The sequence below is a fragment of the Paroedura picta genome, chromosome 9 (assembly GCF_049243985.1).
Source record: "Paroedura picta isolate Pp20150507F chromosome 9, Ppicta_v3.0, whole genome shotgun sequence".
NCBI classification, from domain to species: Eukaryota; Metazoa; Chordata; class Lepidosauria; order Squamata; family Gekkonidae; genus Paroedura; species Paroedura picta.
In genome coordinates this window covers 74683954-74699739 of record NC_135377.1, presented here as the reverse complement: position 1 = coordinate 74699739, position 15786 = coordinate 74683954, and positions in this window count along the sequence as shown.

The window sequence follows — 15786 nt, the reverse complement described above, 5'->3', positions numbered from 1 at the left end:
TTAACATGGATAGAGAGGTTGTCGAGAGGCATTTAGCTGCACTGGATGAGTTCAAATCCCCTGGGCCGGATGAAATGCACCCGAGAGTACTCAAAGAACTTTCCAAAGAACTTGCACAGCCCTTGTCCATCATCTTCGGAACCTCTTTAAGGACTGGAGATGTCCCGGAGGACTGGAAGAGAGCAAATGTTATTCCGATCTTCAAAAAAGGGAGGAAGGATGACCCGGGAAACTACAGACCAGTGAGTCTGACCTCTGTTGTGGGGAAGATAATGGAGCAGATATTAAAGGGAGCGATCTGCAAACATCTGGAGGACAATTTGGTAATCCAAGGAAGTCAGCATGGATTTGTCTCCAACAGGTCCTGCCAGACCAACCTAGTTTCCTTTTTTGACCAAGTAACAGGTTTGCTGGATCGGGGAAATTCGGTTGATGTCATTTACTTGGATTTTAGTAAAGCTTTTGACAAGGTTCCCCATGATGTTCTGATGGATAAGTTGAAGGACTGCAATCGGGATTTTCAGATAGTTAGGTGGATAGGGAATTGGTTAGAGAACCGCACTCAGTTGTTGTCAATGGTGTTTCATCAGGCTGGAGAGAGGTGAGTAGCGGGGTACCTCAGGGCTCGGTGCTCGGCCCGGTACTTTTTAACATATTTATTAATGATCTAGATGAGGGGGTGGAGGGACTACTCATCAAGTTTGCAGATGACACCAAATTGGGAGGACTGGCAAATACTCCGGAAGATAGAGACAGAGTTCAACGAGATCTGAACACAATGGAAAAATGGGCAAATGAGAACAAGATGCAATTTAATAAAGATAAGTGTAAAGTTCTGCATCTGGGTCAGAAAAATGAAAAGCATGCCTACTGGATGGGGGATAGCTTCTAGGTAGCACTGTGTGTGAACGAGACCTTGGGGTACTTGTGGATTGTAAACTAAACATGAGCAGGCAGTGTGATGCAGAGGTAAAAAAGGCAAATGCCATTTTGGGCTGTATCAACAGGGGCATCACATCAAAATCACAAGATGTCATAGTCCCATTGTATACGGCACTGGTCAGACAACACCTGGAGTACTGTGTGCAGTTCTGGAGGCCTCACTTCAAGAAGGACATCGATAAAATTGAAAGGGTACAGAGGAGAGCGACGAAGATGATCTGGGGCCAAGGGACCAAGCCCTATGAAGATAGGTTGAGGGACTTGGGAATGTTCAGCCTGGAGAAAAGGAGGTTGAGAGGGGACATGATAGCCCTCTTTAAGTATTTGAAAGGTTGTCACTTGGAGGAGGGCAGGATGCTGTTTCTGTTGGCTGCAGAGGAGAGGACACGCAGTAATGGGTTTAAACTTCAAGTACAACGATTTAGGCTAGATATCAGGAAAAAGTTTTTCACAGTCAGAGTAGTTCAGCAGTGGAATAGGCTGCCTAAGGAGGTGGTGAGCTCCCCCTCACTGGCAGTCTTCAAGCAAAGGTTGGATACACACTTTTCTTGAATGCTTTAGGATGCTTAGGGCTGATCTTGCGTTGAGCAGGGGGTTGGACTAGATGGCCTGTATGGCCCCTTCCAACTCTGATTCTATGATTCTATGATTCTATGGCATGTACATCAGTTTGTGGCTGATGGAGGAAGTGTGTGCTGGGGGTGATGAGCTGGGCTGTGATCCTGTGAACTTAGGGGCTCCTGCTGTCTTGTCAATCTCTGATAGTTGTTCAGGGCTGGAGATTGGTTCCTCCACTTCTCCCTTCCATGTTCTTTCCTGTTTATACTTTGCATCGCCCGTAAAAGGCAAGTGGTATCGCTGTTTTCCCCTTTGAAATGTTAAACAACATTTATAGCAGCTAGGAGTAGAAAGGCATCTGGGGAGATAGCCCAGGCTGGCTGGCGCTAATATTCACAAACACTTTTCCTCGAATACCTCTTTTCCCGCCTAGAGTCTAGGGGCGGAGGGATGAAACCTACACATACCTTTGTAGGTCATTTTTTAAAATTGTTTTCATCAATTTATTTGCTGTGCTGAACTTTGATTGAAGCTTGTTATTATATGTTCCTTCTAATAAATCCATTTTGATCAAGTGCCTGGTTAGAAGAATCTAAGAGAAGCTCGGCCACATTCAGCTTAATAGTGACCAAGAGGCAGATGGGGTTGTTGTGGATGCGGATCTGCTGTGGACGGAACTTGAGGATCTAGGCAGATACAGAACTGACCAATGCACAGCAAGGATCCCATCTGCGGGAGGGGATGTTCAGCCAGACGTGAGTTGTTAGACGAGAAAGGCCAGTTCCCAGGGATGCATCTGGGCGCCCCAAGATGGAGAAAAGAGGATTGAAGTGACTCAATACTGGAGATGCAGTAAGTTTAAATCAATCGTGTGTGATCGAGCCAGTAGCACATACCTGCAGGAAGTTCTTTTGTCTGCCACAAGACCCAAAGAAACGGAGGGTATTTTGCATTTTGCATTATATAATAAAAGCCACTCCATCAATTAACTCAAACCATTCTGTCACACGCCTCTTTTAAAGAGGCCTGTTTAAATTATATACAGGTTTTTAAAATTTACATGCAGTTTTCATTACAGGAAGCAATCATGCTATTTAACCCATTGGGTTGTAAGGTATTCAGCTTAAAAATTCATTCTGCCTCCCTTTGTAATAACTGTTTCTGAATATTTGACATTTCTCAACCCTGTTGTTGTATCTGTTCGGTGCCAGTAAATTTCAACTGATCCCAAGAGGGATTAGCATCCAGAAAATGGGTGAGGGGGGCCTCAATAACAGCATGTTTTAATCTGGAAATGTGTTCTAATATTCAAAGCACATGTGGACCAATATAAATCTTAAGATAGATTACACCAGATGCATTACACTGTATGAACTGGTTAATAATGATGTTACAATCTCCAACCCATAAATTAGGACTTCAGCCTCCTCCATGAACCTGCAGGCGTGACATGGCCCACATTTGAAGCAACCAGCCGGCAGCAGGTTTTGTTTGGAGATAGCAGGTTTAGAGATAAGCTCTTTAATGTTCCTCCCACACTTCCATGCAAAAATGGGATGAGGTTCAGATCCTTTAAGATGAGAAATCATATGCCCATGTTAAGACATCATGTTATGTTCTTAATTTTGTGTGAATAAGCTGAAAAATCCAACACAGAAAGCATCTTGTTAAGAGGTGAGCATTCTTTATAAGTTACCAAAGCGTGCCTGCTCATGGATCTCGCTCTGACTTTGGCTCTGGTAATGGCTGCCAAAGGGTAGTTTTGCTCGCTTAAGGAGGCTCTGAGTTTCTGACCAGCTGTATCAAAGTCACTGTTTATACGGCGGTGTCTTAAAAACTGCCCTTTTGGGAGGTTTTCTTTAAGTTGTCTTGGGCGGTAAGAGTTGAATTCTAACAAAGTAGTACAGTCTGTAGGTTTCTGGTAAGTGGAAACATATAATAAATTGTCATGATTTTTATGTACATATGTACATTTTAGACATTTTTATGTCCAAAAAGGAGATCTTAGTTAAATGAAAATTAAATCCAAATTTTATGTATCGAATAAAGGTAAAGGTGTCCCCTGTGCAAGCACCGAGTCATGTCTGACGCCCTCCAGCGTTTTCTTGGCAGACTCAGGACGGTTTGCCATTCCCTTCCCCAGTCATTACTGTTTTACCCCCTAGCATTGAATAGGCCCATGCAATAAACTCATGTAATGTACCTGAATCATTATAAATCAAAACAATATAATCCAAGAATCTGGTGTAAAATACGATATTCATGAAATATGGATTAATGCTTTCCTGTCTGAGCCACTTAGTTTCAATTTCAAATTCATACATAAACAGTGTTGCTAAGTTTGGGGAAAGGGCGGAGCCCATTGAAAGCCCATGGACTTGTACATAATTGTTCAGCAAAGTCCTGAGTCCAGCCTGGGAGGTCAGGAACCAAGGGAGTCAGAGTTCACAGCAAGTAGGGCGGGGAGCAAATTCAAGCTGAGCCAGAGAAACAGTCAAAGACAAACCATAGTCGGAAACCAGAAGCGTTAGTCAGAAGCTGAGAGCCAGGAGTCTGGAGCCAGGGTTGCAGTCAGGAACCAATGCCAAGGGCCAGGAGCCGAAAGCACAGTCTGGAGCCAAAGCCAAGAGTCTAGAGCAAGAGTCATGGTCAGAAGTCAGGCTGAAATCAGGAACCAGGAGTCAGTCAGGCAGACCTTCCCCAGAGCGAACGGGAACAACAGGTTGTCTGAGAAGACAGACTAACACATGCACTGCACCCATGAAGGACCTTGCCTCAAGGCCCTTCTGAAATACAGGGCAGCCCTCAGCCAGAGGGCTTGCAACTGGTCCTAGTCCTCATCAGACGAGGCAGGTACAGCTGAGCCCAAGCTGCCAGGCGTGCGGATCTCTTGACAGCTGTCAGAGTAGATTGCCTCCTCCAACGCGGCTGTGTGGGACACACTGGGCTCTTTGCCTGAGACTGGCAGTGCCGTTCCTCCGGTGAGTCTTTAGGGCTGGCATACACAGGCACATCAGGCTGGGTGCCGGTCTGACTGGGACCAGGTTGTTCATCCTCTGGGGCATCGGACTGGTCTTCACTGGCCAGATCTCCAGGTGGTGCCTGGAGAGTGCTGGGCCTGGGCAATGGATCAGGACCAGCCGCAGCCTCTGGAGCACCCTCTGAAGGCTCAGCCAGTGGTGCAGCAGGTGGCATGACACCCTGAGATGATCTTTCAAGAACCAACTCATGTGCAGCAGTGCCTCGGAAGACTTGCTTGAGTAGAATGCAGGAGTGTCAGGATGACAGACTTGCAATAAAACTTCATTTGTGAAAAAGATGAAAGTTTATTCAAAGCAGCTCTCCCAGGACTTACAAGGCCGAATCTGAAGAACACAGGTTACACGCAAGTTTTTATTCCCCCGAGAATTTCCCGCCTTTCCCAGGCCCGTTAGGACTCACAGGCCAGCCAGACACAAGCCCCCCCCCCCCCCCATCACAGGTGCCTAGCCGGGAGCCCAGCCAGACCTGATAGCCTTCATTGGGATGACCTTGGAGCGCAGCGCCTGATTCTACAAGCGATACAAACTGCAGCAGGGAGGTTCAGAGGCAAAGGGCAAAAGAATACATTATACAGAAGCCTTGAGGATTCTGACAAGAAGGCCCCTTTGGAACGTTCTGGCCGTGCTAGGAAGGAAAGAAGGAACAAACAAGTGATTCAAGGGCACTTCGGATGCTGCTTTGAGAAGTGCAGATTTATGTCAACAGGAGGAAACTCGGAAAGTAGCTTCAAACCCCCCTGGGGGGTTTCAAGTAGACATCATCACCCTCCATCCCCCAATGCCCTTGTTCGGGTAAGGGAGAGGGGTATTTTCCGCCGTGTTGGGTATTTTTATAGTCTTTTAACGGGGGTTTTAATGGGGGATTTTAAGACTACTGTTACCCACCACGAGCCTGTAGGGAATGGCAGGAAATAAATTTAATAATAATAATAATAATAATAATAATAATAATAATAATAATAATAATAATAATAGCTTAGGAGAAGATCATTCCCTCTCTCCATGAACAGCTGGGAACCTGCATGGTGATGCTTTCTAACTGCACAGGTGTGCATGAGCATTTTTTTTAATTATAAGTGGCATGACAACGATATAAGTGATTTAGGGCCCTGGGGACCTCACCATGAATATTCTAATCCATCAGGTTCAACTGTTGAAATGTCTGCCAGAGAAGTTCTGGCCTGCCACCAGGAGGAAAACTCACTGGTAATTTGTAAGCTTTCAGGTTTTTGGCTTTTATGTTCCCTGCTGGGAGATCTTTTGGAAAATGAAACATGAACTCTGCAGCCACCCTAATTAGCAATCCAACTGAAAGAAGGCCCTTTAGCAAGCTGAAACACATTGTTCATTTCTGCTGCTTCTGAGACCACAGCTACTAGATTGAAAAGGCAAAGTTAACCCAGCAACCGTTTTCATATTCTCACACAAGCCTGAAACTGTAATTGATACTTACTTATTAAAGTATTTAAAATTCAATAATGTGTTGTCAAAGTGGCAAGATTGCTAATGAAGGACTGCAGGCAGTAAGGCCACAATGAGACTTTCAAAATCGTCATGAAATGCAATTCCGAAAGCGTTCCATGTCACATCGGATTCTTCTCTCCTCACCTCCTGCAAAATCAGAAACTGATCCCAGAGGTGACGGGAGACATTTAACAAAAACTTAGGTATTCCTTGGCAGGTCTGTCCAAGGTAATCCAGGGCTGTCCAACCTGGCTGAGCCTGGAAGGCTACTTGTGGATCTTCCAGAAAGGGAGGTGGGAATCACCTCAACACTGCTGCCTATTAGATAGAATCATAGAATCATAGAATCATAGAGTTGGAAGGGGCCATACAGGCCATCTAGCCCAACCCCCTGCTCAACGCAGGATTAGCCCTAAGCATCCTAAAGCATCCAAGAAAAGTGTGTATCCAACCTATGCTTGAAGACTGCCAGTGAGGGGGAGCTCACCACCTCCTTAGGCAGCCTATTCCACTGCTGAACTACTCTGACTGTGAAAATTTTTTTCCTCAAATCTAGCCTATATCATTGTACTTGAAGTTTAAACCCATTACTGCGTGTCCTCTCCTCTGCAGCCAGCAGAAACAGCATCCTGCCCTCCTCCAAGTGACAACCTTTCAAATACTTAAAGAGGGCTATCATGCCCCCTCTCAACCTCCTTTTCTCCAGGCTGAACATTCCCAAGTCCCTCAACCTATCTTCATAGGGCTTGGTCCCTTGGCCCCAGATCATCCTCGTCGCTCTCCTCTGTACCCTTTCAATTTTATCTACGTCCTTCTTGAAGTGAGACCTCCAGAACTGCACACAGTACTCCAAGTGTGGTCTGACCAGTGCCGTATACAATGGGACTATGACATCTTGTGATTTTGATGTGATGCCTCTGTTGATACAGCCCAAAATGGCATTTGCCTTTTTTACCGCTGCATCACACTGCCTGCTCATGTTTAGTTTACAATCCACAAGTACCCCAAGGTCTCGTTCACACACAGTGTTACCTAGAAGCATATCCCCCAACCAGTAGGCATGCTTTTCATTTCTCTGACCCAGATGCAGAACTTTACACTTATCTTTATTAAATTGCATCTTGTTCTCATTTGCCCATTTTTCCATTGTGTTCAGATCTCGTTGAACTCTGTCTCTATCTTCCGGAGTATTTGCCAGTCCTCCCAATTTGGTGTCATCTGCAAACTTGATGAGTAGTCCCTCCACCCCCTCATCTAGATCATTAATAAATATGTTAACAAGTACCGGGCCGAGCACCGAGCCCTGAGGTACCCCGCTACTCACCTCTCTCCAGTCTGATGAAACACCATTGACAACAACTCTTTGAGTGTGGTTCTCTAACCAATTCCCTATCCACCTGACTATCTGAAAATCCAGATTGCAGTCCTTCAATTTATCCATCAGAACATCATGGGGAACCTTGTCAAAAGCTTTACTAAAATCCAAGTAAATGAAATCAACCGAATTTCCCCGATCCAGCAAATGTGTTACTTGGTCAAAAAAGGAAACCAGGTTGGTCTGGCAGGACCTGTTGGAGACAAATCCATGCTGACTTCCTTGGATTACCAAATTGTCCTCCAGAGGTTTGCAGATTGCTCCCTTTAATATCTGCTCCATTATCTTCCCCACAACAGAGGTCAGACTCACTGGTCTGTAGTTTCCCGGGTCATCCTTCCTCCCTTTTTTGAAGATCGGAATAACATTTGCTCTCTTCCAGTCCTCCGGGACATCTCCAGTCCTTAAAGAGGTTCCGAAGATGATGGACAAGGGCTGTGCAAGTTCTCTGGAGTTCTTTGAGTACTCTCGGATGCATTTCATCCGGACCAGGGGATTTGAACTCATCCAGTGCAGCTAAATGCCTCTCAACAACCTCTCTATCCATGTTAACTTGTCACCCAGACACTGTCCTTTGGCTATGGCCATCTCTAGATGTGCCTAAACACTTTGACCTGTGGGAAAAAACAGATGTAAAATAGGCACTAAGCCTTTCTGCTTTCTCTGCATCTTCCGTTAGAGTTTGTCCATCCACACCCAACAGTGGGCCTATTGCCTCCTTTACTTTACGTTTGCTCCTCACATAACTGAAAAATCTTTTCTTGTTACAATGGGCTTCCCTGGCCAATCTTAACTCACTCTCAGCTTTGGCCTTTCTTATGACTGATCTACAGTGCCTAGTAACCTGTAGGTACTCTTCTTTAGAGCTCTGTCCTTCCCTCCATTTCCTGAACATTTTCCTTTTCTTTCTTAGTTCCTCTTGAAGTTCTCTGTTCATCCAAATAGGCTTCTTAGAGCTCCTGCAGTGTTTTCGTCTTTCTGGGATAGTCATTGATTGAGCATGCAATAGCTCCTGTTTGAGTAACGCCCACCCTTCACATGCTCCCTTCCCTTCCAGCATTCTCGTCCATGGTATGACACTCATCATGTCTCTGAGTTTATTAAAGTTTGCCCTACGAAAATCCAACATCTGCGTCTGGCTTCCTTGGCTCCCCATCTCAAAAGGAATTCCATGAGGACATGGTCACTTCCCCCTAGGGTCCCCACCTCCTTCACCTCATCCACCAACTCTTGCCTGTTGGTCAGTATTAATGTTTCCAAGCCAAACATCTTCAAGGATGGGGGCTAGTATTTCCCCTGCAGAACCCACAGATATGAACTAGCCTTCACCCAGCTTGGCCCTCTGGGCTTCTTGTTGTTCCATCTTAGCCCTGAGGGGACAGGTAATGCTGAGATAACAGATACCACCTCCAAGGTTCAGATAACCCCCTCTAAGGAGAACCCCCTCTAAGGAGAAGGACACCTTGATCGTTAGTATTACTGAGACAATTAGTGGGGGAAGGGCTCTACTATCAAAAATGTGGTGCAAATGAAAACCATCCTACACCTCCAAAGAACTCAAAACACAGAGCACTGTTCTCCTCAATTTTATCCTCAAAGCAACCAGTATTTCTTTTTATTTATTGGAGAGCTTCTATACCACCCCTCATGAAAAGTCAGCTCAGGGTGGGGCACAGCACATACATGGTATTCAGCAAGCTAATTTAAAAAGCAAGTACATCAATATTCATAAAATATATCATTAAAACAACAAGCAGTATAACAGTTCCATAAAGAAATACAAACCCATGGATACATTTCTGATCCATTTTTTATCACCAGCCCAATCTGCATCAATATCACCCATTAGATGGGGATACTTTGCTGCTGGCAGCTTTAAGAACAATTGTCCCCTTTAAATATTTTACAACTCTCTTCAGAGCAGTTAAGTCACTTTGGGTAGGTGAACTCACCTTTCTACATAGTGTCGGGAACCCGCTTGCTAACTGAAAAAACAGGGTGCCCCTTTGAAGAAAACGTCACGCCAGGCCGGGTGAACGATACAACAGGAACAAGCTTTATTTCAGCAACGTGGAGTCCGCTGGTATGGAGTAAGAGCTTCCACCGAACTCCAGGTGGAAGCTCCCTTTTATACAAAACCCACCTCCTTAGGCTGTATTGCCCCACCCAGTACTTGCGGAGGGAACATGCTGATACAATCATGACTCATGCACATATGCGAGGTTTTCCGGGGTTCCTGATGGCCCATTTTCCTGGAACAAAGGGCCATCTCCGGGCCCTTGTCAAAAGGTGGAGGAGGACATTGAGGTTCTTTAGCGGCCATTGCCACCTCAACGATCGGGTGGGGCGCCCAGCTGCTGGCTTGCCTATGATCACCATGCCCTACCTCCGTGATCGCGGGCGCCTCTGATGGCGGGGTTCGGTCCCGTTCCCAAGCCACCAAGGACCGAACCACGACATTCTGCCCCCCCAAAGGTCCATTCTCCAACCCCCCGGGACGGCCAGGATACCGCTTGTGGAAACGTTCAGTGAGTCGGGGCGCAAGGACGTCCGCTGCCCAGACCCATTCCCGGTCCCCCAAAGCGAAATCCTTCCATTCCACGAGGTACTGCAACTTCCCCCTGTGGAGTCTAGAGTCCAGGATATCCGCCACCTCGTGGTGCTCCCCCCCCGGCAGGACCTCGGGCGCTGGCGGGGAAAACACGGGGTGCCAAACGTCACCGTCCGGAGTTTTTTTTAGAAGGCTCACGTGAAAGACGGGATGGATGTGCCGGAGGTTCTTGGGGATCTTGGCTGTAGATCAGGACGTCATCCAAATAAACCACCACCCCCTGAAACAGAAGGTCCTGCAACACCTCATTAATTAGACTCATGAAAACCCCAGGTGCCCCGCTTAAGCCGAACGGCATCACTTTAAATTCGAATTGACCCAATTGACAGTTAAACGCTGTTTTCCACTCATCCCCCTCCCGGATGCGTACCCGGTAGTACGCCTCCCTTAGGTCCAGCTTAGTGAACAGAGTCCCTTTGCCCAGCCGGGCCAGCAAATCCGGGATCAGCGGGAGGGGGTAAGCGTTCCCCGCTGCGATGGCGTTGAGGCCCCGGTAGTCCTGGCACAGCCGTCGGGACCCATCCTTTTTCCGGACGAACAAGACTGGAGCTCCCATGGGACTGGAAGCGGGCCGGATGAAACCTCGGGCCAGATTTTTATCCAAAAACTCCCGGAGGTCCTTGAGCTCACCCTCACTCATCTTGTAGATGCGCCCTTTGGGTAGTACCGCCCCCTCTGGGATGTTGATAGCGCAGTCCGTGCGGCGGTGTGGGGGTAGCTCGTCCGCTTCCCGCTCGCTGAAAACGGCTGCGAGGTCTCGGTACTCTGGCGGGACCTCGGGCTCTGGTTTCTCCTGCTGCGCCGCCGCCGCTCCCCTGGGACGCGCCGCCGTCCTCTTGTGGCTGGAATTCTCGTGGGGGACCCGATGCCGTGCACCCACCGTCAAGTCGAACTTCAGGGTCCCCGCCCGCCAGTCCACCACGGGGTTGTGTTCCTTCAGCCAATCCAGGCCCAACACCGCCCGATATCCCGCTACGGGGACCTGGATCAGCCACCGCAGCTCTTGGTGGTCCCCTATGTGGATGGCGATAGGACCCACCTCCTCCCCGAAAGGTCCCCCCTGAATCGGGCTGCCGTCCATCTGGACGAAAACCAGGGGAACCTTCCGAATGCGCTTCGGTAGCCCCAAAGCCCGGGCTATCTGGGGGTGGACCATGCTGTGGTCGCATCCAGAGTCCAAAAGAGCCTCCCCCACCCAACTTAGTCCGTTCTCCGGGTTCCGGAGCTCTAAAATTACCACGTTCGGAGGTCGCGCCTCATGCTGCAGGGGTTTTCCCTCGCACCGCGGGACCTGCTGCCCGGCGCCGTCTACAGCAGGTCCTGGCCGTTTCCCGTCGCCTGGGCGCTTCCCGGTTCGTTGCGGAGGTCCTCCGCCCGGCGTGCCTGCTGGGGGCGTGTCGCACCTCCCCCCTGGGAGAGCCCGCGGTCCTCCCCCCTTGCCGTTGGCACGCTGCTGCGAAATGTCCTGACCCCCCGCATTTCAGGCACAGACCTTCCCGGCGTCTCCTTTCCCGCTCGGGGTTCGGGGGTCGTTTGGGGCGAGAGTTGTCGGGGCCCGGTCTCGGCGCCTCGGCTGACCCGCCTTTGGCCTCCCGGGGGGGTGCGGCGGCCCAACCCAGGCTGGCTTCCAGCTTGGCGACCACAAAACACCACCCCTCCAGTGTAGACAGATCTTCTTCCGTCCCCTTGATCACGGCCCATTCCCTGAGCTTCGGGTTAAGGCCCTCCCGGAAGTACTCGATTTGGGTCTCCTCGTTCCAGGAGAACACCTTGCCTGCTTCCCTCCGGAAAATGTCTATATAGTCCATAACCCCCCTAGTCCCCTGTCGAAGTCCCTTGATCCGACTCTTTGCCTTGTCCTCAGCCTGGGGGTCCTGGAATCGTCGGCGGAGCGCGACCACGAAGTCCTGCAGGTCCCGAGTTGCCGGGTCGCCGCGCTCGGCCAACCCTAGGTACCACTGACCCGCCTTGCCCTGGAGACACGAGGCCACCCCCCAGACCAAGTCCTCGGAGTCCTCATACCGGTCTCCATACCTCCGGGCATGCGTCAGCGCGTGGAGGAGGAACTGCGGGAGGTCGTCCGGCGTCCCGTCGAAACGCGCCTTAAGCTCTGGGGGGGAACGTTTTGGAGAGTAGTCCGACCCCCTCCGGATCCGGGATTCTCGGCGTCCGCCGTCTCGTCCTGCTTCGCTCCACCGGCTACCAACTTGCCCAACGACGCCGTGCCGCTCCCTGCCTTGCACGTCGCTCCTGCGTTGGTCCGGCTCTCGCCGCCCCGTCGGCTCCCCCGCTCCCCCGAGATCCTCTGCTATCTCGCCTCTCCGCTGGCCGTCTCGCCTACTCGGGACTGAAAACTGCTCCGGGTTGGGGTCCGGGGCCCGCTCACCAGTACCGGGCTCGTCCTCGTCGCTGGAGACGTCCTCACTCGACGCGATCCCCTCCGCCGTTGTATTACCAGTCCCCCCGGGCCCGGCCCGAGCTTGCTCACGGGCTTCAGCTGCCTGCAAGCGCCTGGCCAAGTCCGCCATGGCCCGCCGCAGGTCCTCTAGGGATTCCTCAGGTCCTACCGGGCGAAGCGCCTGCCTCAGCTGGGTGTCCCAGGTTGGGGCCAACCCCCCAGACCTCGGCGCGCTCCCCGCCGTGCTTGGGAAACCCATGGCCCGGCGCCTTCCCTTGGCCGCCGCTGCCGAGGGTCTCGGGGTCCCGGACAGCTGCTCCTGGCCCCCCGATTTTCGGAGGAAATCTCCCGGGGACATTAAACTCATGTTCCCGGGGTTCGTGGGGGTCGAGACCGCCCCGTTGCTTGAAAACGCCATCTCTGGATCCGTCCCGATAAGCGCTCGGATGCGATGCCCACCTGGAGTTCGGTGGAAGCTCTTACGATGTCGGGAACCCGCTTGCTAACTGAAAAAACAGGGTGCCCCTTTGAAGAAAACGTCACGCCAGGCCGGGTGAACGATACAACAGGAACAAGCTTTATTTCAGCAACGTGGAGTCCGCTGGTATGGAGTAAGAGCTTCCACCGAACTCCAGGTGGAAGCTCCCTTTTATACAAAACCCACCTCCTTAGGCTGTATTGCCCCACCCAGTACTTGCGGAGGGAACATGCTGATACAATCATGACTCATGCACATATGCGAGGTTTTCCGGGGTTCCTGATGGCCCATTTTCCTGGAACAAAGGGCCATCTCCGGGCCCTTGTCAAAAGGTGGAGGAGGACATTGAGGTTCTTTAGCGGCCATTGCCACCTCAACGATCGGGTGGGGCGCCCAGCTGCTGGCTTGCCTATGATCACCATGCCCTACCTCCGTGATCGCGGGCGCCTCTGATGGCGGGGTTCGGTCCCGTTCCCAAGCCACCAAGGACCGAACCACGACACATAGTATCCCCACTGCAAATGCTATATCAGGTCTACAAGTAATAGCTAGAAATAATAATTTACCTATTACAGTACTATATAATTCCTTGTTAGGTAGATTTTCACTTTCATCCAGTTCAGATAAAAAATTAGTACAGATTTGAGTTGCCACAACATTAGCCTCTTTGAGACCTGAAAATTCTATAAGGTTTACAGTTTTCTGCCTTTGATTAAGCAGAAAATGTCCGGGTGTGACCCAGACTGAGGGGCTAGAAGAGCAGGAAAGGGAAACTGGGGAGAAAAGAGACAAGAAGAAACAGAGCATAACAAACAGCGGGAACGCGGTAGAAATGGGGTGTAGCCATTTAGCAACAGGGAGGACAGGGTGGGAAAGCACAAACGGACTGAAGGCAGAAGAACCGGGGAGGTTAGGGATTTGGAGAGAAATGGGACAGGGTGCAGTGACGGACAATACTTACCTGAAGCGGTCGACAATTGAGGGGTGAATATACTCGGATAGCCCCTGAAAGAGGCGGGGAGGGAGAGCGCTGCAGTGTAACACTTTCCTCTCGTCCGTCACCAGGAAGGGCCCATCCGAGACAACGGCGGTCGTGGAACCTGGACAAGAACACTTACACGGAGTGGCTTCGAGACGCTGGGGGTTGCAGATGGGCGGCTCCGGAAATGGGAGACATGGCCCATAAGGAGAGAGGGAGGAGCTTAGAGAGGATATATAAGACACGAGGGGGTTGGTTGGTAACGGACGAGAGAAACACATGATATGTAATTGTTGAGGCACCTGGAATAAAGAAAGCATTTTTGAAACCTGTTTGGTGGCGTGCAACTGTCTGCATACGAAACCCAACCGACACGACGGAGAAAGAGATTTCCTCTAAAGGGGTGTGTTAGCGCCCCACCAGAAAACTACCATCTTGCTCTCTTTCTATTTGCATACCCAAATAACAGTATAAATTTCCCAGTCTTTTAACTTCTACTTCCTTAACTATATAATGATATTTTCATAATGCAGTTTGTTTTCACTACAAACAATAATATCATCTACATAAATAAGTACATAAATCTCATTTTGTAATCTTGTGAAGAGATATGGATCTGCTTTACTTTGTATAAAGCAGTGCTTTAACAACATCTTGTTTAATTCTCCTTCTAAGCTCTAGCAGCTTGTTTCAAACCATATAGCCCTTTCTGCAGCTTGCAAACTAGCCCTTTTACCTATTTCATATCCTTCTGGTTGAAGCATATATAATTCCTCTTGAATTTCTCCAATCAAAAATGCTGATTTTACATCCAACTGTTCAACATAAAATCACTTGGATGCCGCAACAGTATTTGCTCCACCACAGTCGCAAATGTCTCATCCTAATCTTCACCATACTTTTGTACATACCCTTTTGTTACCAGCCTAGCTTTAGAACTTTGTATTTTTCTATCCCCATCTAATTTTGCTTAAATACCCATTTGCAACCTAAAGCTTCTTTACCCTTCAGCAGTTTAATTAGAGTCCAAGTATTATTTTTATTTAATGCTTCAATTTCTTCCTTGGCTGCTTTAATCCACTTGGCTGCCTCTTATGCTGGAAGTTTGCTAATTTCTCGCCATGTGGAAGGTTCATAGATTGACACTGACTTTGCAATATAAGAGAGTCAGTCTGCTGAGACTCCTTTGTTACTTCTAGATGATCGTCTTATAACTGATTCTTCCTGTTCATCCATTTCTTTACACACTGCTCCTTCTTCTGATTCTGTTTCTTCTTCTGCTGATATATCCTTTGTCATTTCAATTTCTGAAGTCACTTTCATGGGATCTTCTTCAGGTATCTGCAAATTGTATCCTTTTTCATTAGTTTGATCCTCTTTACAATTCTGATTAGGGGCATGCTCATAATATTGCTCTCCTTTAAAATGCACAAGACTTCTCACTTTCACTTCTTCTGTCTTTGGACTGAGAATTCTGTAACCTTTGCGGCCCCCTTATAGCCAAGCACTGTGCCCAGCTCAGTTCTCTTGTTAAGCTTGGAATATCTCTGCGCCGGCACATACGCAAAAACCTTTGATCCAAGTGTCCTGATGTGACTGATATTTGGCACTAAAATTCAAATGGTGTTTTATCTATAGCTTTCGTTGGCAGTCTATTCTGTAAATACGTTGCTGTTATCACTGCTTCAGCCCAATATTAATATGGTGATTTGAACTCTGTCAGCATACAACTAACCATTTCCATCAAAGAACCATTCTTTCTCTCTGCAAGACCATTTTGTTCTGGACTACAGGGTATAGTATGCAAGTGTTTTATTCCATTCTGCTCCATGTAAGATTTAATGTGGTGTGACATAAATTCACCAGCATTGTCTATTGCTTGAGGTTTCATCCTGAATTGATTTTCAACTCTTGCAACAAAGTTCTTCAATGTCTCAGCA